Source organism: Daphnia carinata, chromosome 10 (genome assembly GCF_022539665.2).
Source record: "Daphnia carinata strain CSIRO-1 chromosome 10, CSIRO_AGI_Dcar_HiC_V3, whole genome shotgun sequence".
Classification (NCBI taxonomy): Eukaryota; Metazoa; Arthropoda; class Branchiopoda; order Diplostraca; family Daphniidae; genus Daphnia; species Daphnia carinata.
Genome location: NC_081340.1, coordinates 391,231 through 402,969, shown reverse-complemented (window position 1 = coordinate 402,969; position 11,739 = coordinate 391,231). Strand labels below are relative to the sequence as shown.

Below are 11,739 nucleotides of genomic sequence, written 5' to 3'. Positions count from 1 at the left end.
GAAATGCAATGACTAACGAGATGATGTAAAAAAAAGGGAAACTTCTTTATTTCGTGGAAACAAAGGACCGCACGCTTGGTTTAAACAAAAAACGAGGGGGACAAAGCTAGTCGAGACTGGAAAATCGTTTTCAAATACCTTTAGTTTATAGAAGATGAAATTTAAAAACTGACCACTAGGTGGCGTTTTAGAAAATACTAGAATTTACCGCGAGATGGTTCGTACTTCCCTGTGATTCATCCAAAAACGGCTAGGTGGATATAAAAGTTTTGATGCCAACAGCATCCCGTATTCCCAAGCGGTAACCCATCTAGGTACTAACGGAACCCGACGTAGCTTAACTTCCTGGAGCTGACGAGACAAGGTTTGTTCTACGTGGTATGGCCGTTGACAATTCAGTTCCAAAATAAAATGAATACACTCCAGTAATGTCCATTAAAACCAGCACAAGTACAATTGATTTATATAGTTAAGGATATTGGACTGGTAACCATCGCGTTCGGTCAACCACAAAAATGCAAACAAATAAAATTCACTTTCTTTAAAGAGGTCACTTTTCTCACGGAAATGCACCATTCTTTTTGTATTTCGTTTTCAAATACCTTTAGTTTATAGAAGATGAAATTTAAAAACTGACCACTAGGTGGCGTTTTAGAAAATACTAGAATTTACCGCGAGATGGTTCGTACTTCCCTGTGATTCATCCAAAAACGGCTAGGTGGATATAAAAGTTTTGATGCCAACAGCATCCCGTATTCCCAAGCGGTCACCCATCTAGGTACTAACGGAACCCGACGTAGCTTAACTTCCTGGAGCTGACGAGACAAGGTTTGTTCTACGTGGTATGGCCGTTGACAATTCAGTTCCAAAATAAAATGAATACACTCCAGTAATGTCCATTAAAACCAGCACAAGTACAATTGATTTATATAGTTAAGGATATTGGACTGGTAACCATCGCGTTCGGTCAACCACAAAAATGCAAACAAATAAAATTCACTTTCTTTAAAGAGGTCACTTTTCTCACGGAAATGCACCATTCTTTTTGTATTTCGTTTTCAAATACCTTTAGTTTATAGAAGATGAAATTTAAAAACTGACCACTAGGTGGCGTTTTAGAAAATACTAGAATTTACCGCGAGATGGTTCGTACTTCCCTGTGATTCATCCAAAAACGGCTAGGTGGATATAAAAGTTTTGATGCCAACAGCATCCCGTATTCCCAAGCGGTCACCCATCTAGGTACTAACGGAACCCGACGTAGCTTAACTTCCTGGAGCTGACGAGACAAGGTTTGTTCTACGTGGTATGGCCGTTGACAATTCAGTTCCAAAATAAAATGAATACACTCCAGTAATGTCCATTAAAACCAGCACAAGTACAATTGATTTATATAGTTAAGGATATTGGACTGGTAACCATCGCGTTCGGTCAACCACAAAAATGCAAACAAATAAAATTCACTTTCTTTAAAGAGGTCACTTTTCTCACGGAAATGCACCATTCTTTTTGTATTTCGTTTTCAAATACCTTTAGTTTATAGAAGATGAAATTTAAAAACTGACCACTAGGTGGCGTTTTAGAAAATACTAGAATTTACCGCGAGATGGTTCGTACTTCCCTGTGATTCATCCAAAAACGGCTAGGTGGATATAAAAGTTTTGATGCCAACAGCATCCCGTATTCCCAAGCGGTCACCCATCTAGGTACTAACGGAACCCGACGTAGCTTAACTTCCTGGAGCTGACGAGACAAGGTTTGTTCTACGTGGTATGGCCGTTGACAATTCAGTTCCAAAATAAAATGAATACACTCCAGTAATGTCCATTAAAACCAGCACAAGTACAATTGATTTATATAGTTAAGGATATTGGACTGGTAACCATCGCGTTCGGTCAACCACAAAAATGCAAACAAATAAAATTCACTTTCTTTAAAGAGGTCACTTTTCTCACGGAAATGCACCATTCTTTTTGTATTTCGTTTTCAAATACCTTTAGTTTATAGAAGATGAAATTTAAAAACTGACCACTAGGTGGCGTTTTAGAAAATACTAGAATTTACCGCGAGATGGTTCGTACTTCCCTGTGATTCATCCAAAAACGGCTAGGTGGATATAAAAGTTTTGATGCCAACAGCATCCCGTATTCCCAAGCGGTCACCCATCTAGGTACTAACGGAACCCGACGTAGCTTAACTTCCTGGAGCTGACGAGACAAGGTTTGTTCTACGTGGTATGGCCGTTGACAATTCAGTTCCAAAATAAAATGAATACACTCCAGTAATGTCCATTAAAACCCAGCACAAGTACAATTGATTTATATAGTTAAGGATATTGGACTGGTAACCATCGCGTTCGGTCAACCACAAAAATGCAAACAAATAAAATTCACTTTCTTTAAAGAGGTCACTTTTCTCACGGAAATGCACCATTCTTTTTGTATTTCGTTTTCAAATACCTTTAGTTTATAGAAGATGAAATTTAAAAACTGACCACTAGGTGGCGTTTTAGAAAATACTAGAATTTACCGCGAGATGGTTCGTACTTCCCTGTGATTCATCCAAAAACGGCTAGGTGGATATAAAAGTTTTGATGCCAACAGCATCCCGTATTCCCAAGCGGTCACCCATCTAGGTACTAACGGAACCCGACGTAGCTTAACTTCCTGGAGCTGACGAGACAAGGTTTGTTCTACGTGGTATGGCCGTTGACAATTCAGTTCCAAAATAAAATGAATACACTCCAGTAATGTCCATTAAAACCAGCACAAGTACAATTGATTTATATAGTTAAGGATATTGGACTGGTAACCATCGCGTTCGGTCAACCACAAAAATGCAAACAAATAAAATTCACTTTCTTTAAAGAGGTCACTTTTCTCACGGAAATGCACCATTCTTTTTGTATTTCGTTTTCAAATACCTTTAGTTTATAGAAGATGAAATTTAAAAACTGACCACTAGGTGGCGTTTTAGAAAATACTAGAATTTACCGCGAGATGGTTCGTACTTCCCTGTGATTCATCCAAAAACGGCTAGGTGGATATAAAAGTTTTGATGCCAACAGCATCCCGTATTCCCAAGCGGTCACCCATCTAGGTACTAACGGAACCCGACGTAGCTTAACTTCCTGGAGCTGACGAGACAAGGTTTGTTCTACGTGGTATGGCCGTTGACAATTCAGTTCCAAAATAAAATGAATACACTCCAGTAATGTCCATTAAAACCAGCACAAGTACAATTGATTTATATAGTTAAGGATATTGGACTGGTAACCATCGCGTTCGGTCAACCACAAAAATGCAAACAAATAAAATTCACTTTCTTTAAAGAGGTCACTTTTCTCACGGAAATGCACCATTCTTTTTGTATTTCGTTTTCAAATACCTTTAGTTTATAGAAGATGAAATTTAAAAACTGACCACTAGGTGGCGTTTTAGAAAATACTAGAATTTACCGCGAGATGGTTCGTACTTCCCTGTGATTCATCCAAAAACGGCTAGGTGGATATAAAAGTTTTGATGCCAACAGCATCCCGTATTCCCAAGCGGTCACCCATCTAGGTACTAACGGAACCCGACGTAGCTTAACTTCCTGGAGCTGACGAGACAAGGTTTGTTCTACGTGGTATGGCCGTTGACAATTCAGTTCCAAAATAAAATGAATACACTCCAGTAATGTCCATTAAAACCAGCACAAGTACAATTGATTTATATAGTTAAGGATATTGGACTGGTAACCATCGCGTTCGGTCAACCACAAAAATGCAAACAAATAAAATTCACTTTCTTTAAAGAGGTCACTTTTCTCACGGAAATGCACCATTCTTTTTGTATTTCGTTTTCAAATACCTTTAGTTTATAGAAGATGAAATTTAAAAACTGACCACTAGGTGGCGTTTTAGAAAATACTAGAATTTACCGCGAGATGGTTCGTACTTCCCTGTGATTCATCCAAAAACGGCTAGGTGGATATAAAAGTTTTGATGCCAACAGCATCCCGTATTCCCAAGCGGTCACCCATCTAGGTACTAACGGAACCCGACGTAGCTTAACTTCCTGGAGCTGACGAGACAAGGTTTGTTCTACGTGGTATGGCCGTTGACAATTCAGTTCCAAAATAAAATGAATACACTCCAGTAATGTCCATTAAAACCAGCACAAGTACAATTGATTTATATAGTTAAGGATATTGGACTGGTAACCATCGCGTTCGGTCAACCACAAAAATGCAAACAAATAAAATTCACTTTCTTTAAAGAGGTCACTTTTCTCACGGAAATGCACCATTCTTTTTGTATTTCGTTTTCAAATACCTTTAGTTTATAGAAGATGAAATTTAAAAACTGACCACTAGGTGGCGTTTTAGAAAATACTAGAATTTACCGCGAGATGGTTCGTACTTCCCTGTGATTCATCCAAAAACGGCTAGGTGGATATAAAAGTTTTGATGCCAACAGCATCCCGTATTCCCAAGCGGTCACCCATCTAGGTACTAACGGAACCCGACGTAGCTTAACTTCCTGGAGCTGACGAGACAAGGTTTGTTCTACGTGGTATGGCCGTTGACAATTCAGTTCCAAAATAAAATGAATACACTCCAGTAATGTCCATTAAAACCAGCACAAGTACAATTGATTTATATAGTTAAGGATATTGGACTGGTAACCATCGCGTTCGGTCAACCACAAAAATGCAAACAAATAAAATTCACTTTCTTTAAAGAGGTCACTTTTCTCACGGAAATGCACCATTCTTTTTGTATTTCGTTTTCAAATACCTTTAGTTTATAGAAGATGAAATTTAAAAACTGACCACTAGGTGGCGTTTTAGAAAATACTAGAATTTACCGCGAGATGGTTCGTACTTCCCTGTGATTCATCCAAAAACGGCTAGGTGGATATAAAAGTTTTGATGCCAACAGCATCCCGTATTCCCAAGCGGTCACCCATCTAGGTACTAACGGAACCCGACGTAGCTTAACTTCCTGGAGCTGACGAGACAAGGTTTGTTCTACGTGGTATGGCCGTTGACAATTCAGTTCCAAAATAAAATGAATACCCTCCAGTAATGTCCATTAAAACCAGCACAAGTACAATTGATTTATATAGTTAAGGATATTGGACTGGTAACCATCGCGTTCGGTCAACCACAAAAATGCAAACAAATAAAATTCACTTTCTTTAAAGAGGTCACTTTTCTCACAGAAATGTACCATACCTTTTGTGTTCTCGTTTTAAAAAACCCTTTAGTTGGAAGGAGATGAAATTTCAAAACTGACCACTAGGTGGCGTTTTAGAAAATACTAGAATTTACCGCGAGATGGTTCGTACTTCCCTGTGATTCATCCAAAAACGGCTAGGTGGATATAAAAGTTTTGATGCCAACAGCATCCCGTATTCCCAAGCGGTCACCCATCTAGGTACTAACGGAACCCGACGTAGCTTAACTTCCTGGAGCTGACGAGACAAGGTTTGTTCTACGTGGTATGGCCGTTGACAATTCAGTTCCAAAATAAAATGAATACACTCCAGTAATGTCCATTAAAACCAGCACAAGTACAATTGATTTATATAGTTAAGGATATTGGACTGGTAACCATCGCGTTCGGTCAACCACAAAAATGCAAACAAATAAAATTCACTTTCTTTAAAGAGGTCACTTTTCTCACAGAAATGTACCATACCTTTTGTGTTCTCGTTTTAAAAAACCCTTTAGTTGGAAGGAGATGAAATTTAAAAACTGACCACTAGGTGGCGTTTTAGAAAATACTAGAATTTACCGCGAGATGGTTCGTACTTCCCTGTGATTCATCCAAAAACGGCTAGGTGGATATAAAAGTTTTGATGCCAACAGCATCCCGTATTCCCAAGCGGTCACCCATCTAGGTACTAACGGAACCCGACGTAGCTTAACTTCCTGGAGCTGACGAGACAAGGTTTGTTCTACGTGGTATGGCCGTTGACAATTCAGTTCCAAAATAAAATGAATACACTCCAGTAATGTCCATTAAAACCAGCACAAGTACAATTGATTTATATAGTTAAGGATATTGGACTGGTAACCATCGCGTTCGGTCAACCACAAAAATGCAAACAAATAAAATTCACTTTCTTTAAAGAGGTCACTTTTCTCACAGAAATGTACCATACCTTTTGTGTTCTCGTTTTAAAAACCCCTTTAGTTGGAAGGAGATGAAATTTAAAAACTGACCACTAGGTGGCGTTTTAGAAAATACTAGAATTTACCGCGAGATGGTTCGTACTTCCCTGTGATTCATCCAAAAACGGCTAGGTGGATATAAAAGTTTTGATGCCAACAGCATCCCGTATTCCCAAGCGGTCACCCATCTAGGTACTAACGGAACCCGACGTAGCTTAACTTCCTGGAGCTGACGAGACAAGGTTTGTTCTACGTGGTATGGCCGTTGACAATTCAGTTCCAAAATAAAATGAATACACTCCAGTAATGTCCATTAAAACCAGCACAAGTACAATTGATTTATATAGTTAAGGATATTGGACTGGTAACCATCGCGTTCGGTCAACCACAAAAATGCAAACAAATAAAATTCACTTTCTTTAAAGAGGTCACTTTTCTCACAGAAATGTACCATACCTTTTGTGTTCTCGTTTTAAAAAACCCTTTAGTTGGAAGGAGATGAAATTTCAAAACTGACCACTAGGTGGCGTTTTAGAAAATACTAGAATTTACCGCGAGATGGTTCGTACTTCCCTGTGATTCATCCAAAAACGGCTAGGTGGATATAAAAGTTTTGATGCCAACAGCATCCCGTATTCCCAAGCGGTCACCCATCTAGGTACTAACGGAACCCGACGTAGCTTAACTTCCTGGAGCTGACGAGACAAGGTTTGTTCTACGTGGTATGGCCGTTGACAATTCAGTTCCAAAATAAAATGAATACACTCCAGTAATGTCCATTAAAACCAGCACAAGTACAATTGATTTATATAGTTAAGGATATTGGACTGGTAACCATCGCGTTCGGTCAACCACAAAAATGCAAACAAATAAAATTCACTTTCTTTAAAGAGGTCACTTTTCTCACAGAAATGTACCATACCTTTTGTGTTCTCGTTTTAAAAAACCCTTTAGTTGGAAGGAGATGAAATTTCAAAACTGACCACTAGGTGGCGTTTTAGAAAATACTAGAATTTACCGCGAGATGGTTCGTACTTCCCTGTGATTCATCCAAAAACGGCTAGGTGGATATAAAAGTTTTGATGCCAACAGCATCCCGTATTCCCAAGCGGTCACCCATCTAGGTACTAACGGAACCCGACGTAGCTTAACTTCCTGGAGCTGACGAGACAAGGTTTGTTCTACGTGGTATGGCCGTTGACAATTCAGTTCCAAAATAAAATGAATACACTCCAGTAATGTCCATTAAAACCAGCACAAGTACAATTGATTTATATAGTTAAGGATATTGGACTGGTAACCATCGCGTTCGGTCAACCACAAAAATGCAAACAAATAAAATTCACTTTCTTTAAAGAGGTCACTTTTCTCACAGAAATGTACCATACCTTTTGTGTTCTCGTTTTAAAAACCCTTTAGTTGGAAGGAGATGAAATTTCAAAACTGACCACTAGGTGGCGTTTTAGAAAATACTAGAATTTACCGCGAGATGGTTCGTACTTCCCTGTGATTCATCCAAAAACGGCTAGGTGGATATAAAAGTTTTGATGCCAACAGCATCCCGTATTCCCAAGCGGTCACCCATCTAGGTACTAACGGAACCCGACGTAGCTTAACTTCCTGGAGCTGACGAGACAAGGTTTGTTCTACGTGGTATGGCCGTTGACAATTCAGTTCCAAAATAAAATGAATACACTCCAGTAATGTCCATTAAAACCAGCACAAGTACAATTGATTTATATAGTTAAGGATATTGGACTGGTAACCATCGCGTTCGGTCAACCACAAAAATGCAAACAAATAAAATTCACTTTCTTTAAAGAGGTCACTTTTCTCACAGAAATGTACCATACCTTTTGTGTTCTCGTTTTAAAAAACCCTTTAGTTGGAAGGAGATGAAATTTCAAAACTGACCACTAGGTGGCGTTTTAGAAAATACTAGAATTTACCGCGAGATGGTTCGTACTTCCCTGTGATTCATCCAAAAACGGCTAGGTGGATATAAAAGTTTTGATGCCAACAGCATCCCGTATTCCCAAGCGGTCACCCATCTAGGTACTAACGGAACCCGACGTAGCTTAACTTCCTGGAGCTGACGAGACAAGGTTTGTTCTACGTGGTATGGCCGTTGACAATTCAGTTCCAAAATAAAATGAATACACTCCAGTAATGTCCATTAAAACCAGCACAAGTACAATTGATTTATATAGTTAAGGATATTGGACTGGTAACCATCGCGTTCGGTCAACCACAAAAATGCAAACAAATAAAATTCACTTTCTTTAAAGAGGTCACTTTTCTCACAGAAATGTACCATACCTTTTGTGTTCTCGTTTTAAAAAACCCTTTAGTTGGAAGGAGATGAAATTTCAAAACTGACCACTAGGTGGCGTTTTAGAAAATACTAGAATTTACCGCGAGATGGTTCGTACTTCCCTGTGATTCATCCAAAAACGGCTAGGTGGATATAAAAGTTTTGATGCCAACAGCATCCCGTATTCCCAAGCGGTCACCCATCTAGGTACTAACGGAACCCGACGTAGCTTAACTTCCTGGAGCTGACGAGACAAGGTTTGTTCTACGTGGTATGGCCGTTGACAATTCAGTTCCAAAATAAAATGAATACACTCCAGTAATGTCCATTAAAACCAGCACAAGTACAATTGATTTATATAGTTAAGGATATTGGACTGGTAACCATCGCGTTCGGTCAACCACAAAAATGCAAACAAATAAAATTCACTTTCTTTAAAGAGGTCACTTTTCTCACAGAAATGTACCATACCTTTTGTGTTCTCGTTTTAAAAAACCCTTTAGTTGGAAGGAGATGAAATTTCAAAACTGACCACTAGGTGGCGTTTTAGAAAATACTAGAATTTACCGCGAGATGGTTCGTACTTCCCTGTGATTCATCCAAAAACGGCTAGGTGGATATAAAAGTTTTGATGCCAACAGCATCCCGTATTCCCAAGCGGTCACCCATCTAGGTACTAACGGAACCCGACGTAGCTTAACTTCCTGGAGCTGACGAGACAAGGTTTGTTCTACGTGGTATGGCCGTTGACAATTCAGTTCCAAAATAAAATGAATACACTCCAGTAATGTCCATTAAAACCAGCACAAGTACAATTGATTTATATAGTTAAGGATATTGGACTGGTAACCATCGCGTTCGGTCAACCACAAAAATGCAAACAAATAAAATTCACTTTCTTTAAAGAGGTCACTTTTCTCACAGAAATGTACCATACCTTTTGTGTTCTCGTTTTAAAAAACCCTTTAGTTGGAAGGAGATGAAATTTCAAAACTGACCACTAGGTGGCGTTTTAGAAAATACTAGAATTTACCGCGAGATGGTTCGTACTTCCCTGTGATTCATCCAAAAACGGCTAGGTGGATATAAAGTTTTGATGCCAACAGCATCCCGTATTCCCAAGCGGTCACCCATCTAGGTACTAACGGAACCCGACGTAGCTTAACTTCCTGGAGCTGACGAGACAAGGTTTGTTCTACGTGGTATGGCCGTTGACAATTCAGTTCCAAAATAAAATGAATACACTCCAGTAATGTCCATTAAAACCAGCACAAGTACAATTGATTTATATAGTTAAGGATATTGGACTGGTAACCATCGCGTTCGGTCAACCACAAAAATGCAAACAAATAAAATTCACTTTCTTTAAAGAGGTCACTTTTCTCACAGAAATGTACCATACCTTTTGTGTTCTCGTTTTAAAAAACCCTTTAGGGTCACCCATCTTTTTTTTTTTTTTTTTAGGTAAACGGAACCTTTTATTATCGATTAATATTCATCATGGAGCATGAAAAACAAGACAAGGTTTGTTCTTACGTGGTATGGCAATAAAGAAAAATTTGACAATTCAGTTCCAAAATAAAATGAATAAATGTAGTAATGTCCATTAAAACCAACACAAGTACAATTGATTTATATAGTTAAGGATATTGGACAATACACAAAAATAAACAAAAATTTGACATATTCGGTCAACAAACAAAAATGCAAACAAATAAAATTCACTTTCTTTAAAGAGGTCACTTTTCTCACAGAACTCATCTAGGGTTACAAAGTGATTTCCATAGGCTCTCTACTTCTTCTTGACTTGGGATCCTTAGGTGGCTTCTTGCTTTCCAGGTGATGAAGAGGTATGCAGCCAGAAGAGTAAAAGTTTGCCGGAGATTACCTATCGGCCCAAAATGGCCACGAATCAAATCTTCGTTTGTCGAACTGCAGCCCATTCGACGCATAGTTCCTTCCAACCAGCTCCAAACGGTGAGGCGTGCAGGACACTGGAACATCAGATGCTCATCGGTTTCGGGGTGTTGGTGGCAGATGGGACATAAGGCGTCCTTGGTGGGGTCCAACCGATGGCATCTGGTCCTGGTAGGGAGAAGTCGCTGGTTGAACAGGAACATGGTTTCTCTGATGTTACTTGGAAGGGCTGCAGTCTCCTTCCAGATTCGTGGCCAATCCAGATTAGGCCTCAGGATCTCCAGCTTTCCCGTTGTGGTCACCTCCAGGATCCAATGGTTATATGTTTTTCGGTGAACCATTGGATTCCCCTGCACCAGGACTGAAGAGGCGAAGAGTTGCTTGATTTGATGCAGGGGTTCCTGAAGGTAAAAGGGCCTCTTCATGACTGCTACAGGTAGGGTGTTGCCTTTGTAGAGTGGTAAGATGGTCCGGAGAGGGAAGGACATCCAATAACGAAGTAGAGAGCTTTCTGGACTAATGGGGCCTACAAGGATTCTATACAGGGGGCACAAGAAAAGGGAACGGTAAAAGAGTTGTGTGTGGACCATTCCCAGTCCCCCTTGGATGACAGAACGATAAGTTACAGTTTTCTTCGGCCTTTCTACTTTACCCATCCATAGAAACTTCCGGACAGCCTTTGAAATCTGGTCAGCCATACTTTGGTTACATGGTAGAACGTGTGCAATGAACACAGTTCTAGAGAGAGCCTTCGACTTAATGAATATCACCCTCTGGTAGAGGTTAAAACGTCGACAGGCATTCTCTCGCAGAATACCATTTAGAGGGCCGAATGCATCATTCCAGACCCTGTCAGCTGTCTCGGCTATAGAGTGGGAGAAATTAATTCCTAACAGGGACAATGTTGATGCCGACACAAGCCACTCAAGAGGCCAAATCAATCTAGAGCTCCAAGTCCCAAGTCCCAGGGCTTTCGTTTTCTCTTTATTCATCCTTGCCTTTGTCCACTGACAGAATAAGTCAAGAACCTGTCCTGCCCTGGTAAAATCTTCGTCACAAGAAATGAAAATGGTGACGTCATCAACAAAGGCTCTGACAGTGAGTTTTTCATTAAATAATGATACGCCCTGGAGAACTTTAGATAAGCGCACTAGTAACGGCTCAATGTATAGCACGAAGAGATGGACAGATAGGGGGCATCCCTGGCGAATCGACTGAACATCATGAATCACCCCAGCCACCTCCGGTCCGCTGAGGATTGTCATTCCTGTTACAGAATACATAGTCTGTAACCAACGGACGAAAGTGGTGGGATAGCCCATGACATCCAGAATCCTCCAGAGGACT

General features: G+C 39.9%; 21 pseudogenes; all 21 read right to left on the bottom strand.

Moving 5' to 3' along the window:
* Positions 1-273: 273 nt before the first annotated feature.
* On the bottom strand, positions 274-392 carry LOC130694207 (5S ribosomal RNA; annotated as a pseudogene).
* Positions 393-737: 345 nt separating this feature from the next.
* On the bottom strand, positions 738-856 carry LOC130694246 (5S ribosomal RNA; annotated as a pseudogene).
* A 345-nt stretch (positions 857-1,201) lies between these two features.
* Positions 1,202-1,320, bottom strand: LOC130694247 (5S ribosomal RNA; annotated as a pseudogene).
* Positions 1,321-1,665: 345 nt separating this feature from the next.
* LOC130694248 (5S ribosomal RNA) lies at positions 1,666-1,784 on the bottom strand (annotated as a pseudogene).
* Positions 1,785-2,129: 345 nt separating this feature from the next.
* On the bottom strand, positions 2,130-2,248 carry LOC130694249 (5S ribosomal RNA; annotated as a pseudogene).
* A 346-nt stretch (positions 2,249-2,594) lies between these two features.
* On the bottom strand, positions 2,595-2,713 carry LOC130694250 (5S ribosomal RNA; annotated as a pseudogene).
* A 345-nt stretch (positions 2,714-3,058) lies between these two features.
* On the bottom strand, positions 3,059-3,177 carry LOC130694251 (5S ribosomal RNA; annotated as a pseudogene).
* A 345-nt stretch (positions 3,178-3,522) lies between these two features.
* On the bottom strand, positions 3,523-3,641 carry LOC130694253 (5S ribosomal RNA; annotated as a pseudogene).
* Positions 3,642-3,986: 345 nt separating this feature from the next.
* Positions 3,987-4,105, bottom strand: LOC130694254 (5S ribosomal RNA; annotated as a pseudogene).
* A 345-nt stretch (positions 4,106-4,450) lies between these two features.
* LOC130694255 (5S ribosomal RNA) lies at positions 4,451-4,569 on the bottom strand (annotated as a pseudogene).
* Positions 4,570-4,914: 345 nt separating this feature from the next.
* Positions 4,915-5,033, bottom strand: LOC130694256 (5S ribosomal RNA; annotated as a pseudogene).
* Positions 5,034-5,380: 347 nt separating this feature from the next.
* LOC130694257 (5S ribosomal RNA) lies at positions 5,381-5,499 on the bottom strand (annotated as a pseudogene).
* Positions 5,500-5,846: 347 nt separating this feature from the next.
* Positions 5,847-5,965, bottom strand: LOC130694196 (5S ribosomal RNA; annotated as a pseudogene).
* A 347-nt stretch (positions 5,966-6,312) lies between these two features.
* Positions 6,313-6,431, bottom strand: LOC130694197 (5S ribosomal RNA; annotated as a pseudogene).
* A 347-nt stretch (positions 6,432-6,778) lies between these two features.
* LOC130694198 (5S ribosomal RNA) lies at positions 6,779-6,897 on the bottom strand (annotated as a pseudogene).
* Positions 6,898-7,244: 347 nt separating this feature from the next.
* On the bottom strand, positions 7,245-7,363 carry LOC130694199 (5S ribosomal RNA; annotated as a pseudogene).
* A 346-nt stretch (positions 7,364-7,709) lies between these two features.
* LOC130694200 (5S ribosomal RNA) lies at positions 7,710-7,828 on the bottom strand (annotated as a pseudogene).
* Positions 7,829-8,175: 347 nt separating this feature from the next.
* LOC130694202 (5S ribosomal RNA) lies at positions 8,176-8,294 on the bottom strand (annotated as a pseudogene).
* Positions 8,295-8,641: 347 nt separating this feature from the next.
* Positions 8,642-8,760, bottom strand: LOC130694203 (5S ribosomal RNA; annotated as a pseudogene).
* A 347-nt stretch (positions 8,761-9,107) lies between these two features.
* LOC130694204 (5S ribosomal RNA) lies at positions 9,108-9,226 on the bottom strand (annotated as a pseudogene).
* Positions 9,227-9,572: 346 nt separating this feature from the next.
* LOC130694205 (5S ribosomal RNA) lies at positions 9,573-9,691 on the bottom strand (annotated as a pseudogene).
* Between the last annotated feature and the right edge of the window lie 2,048 nt (positions 9,692-11,739).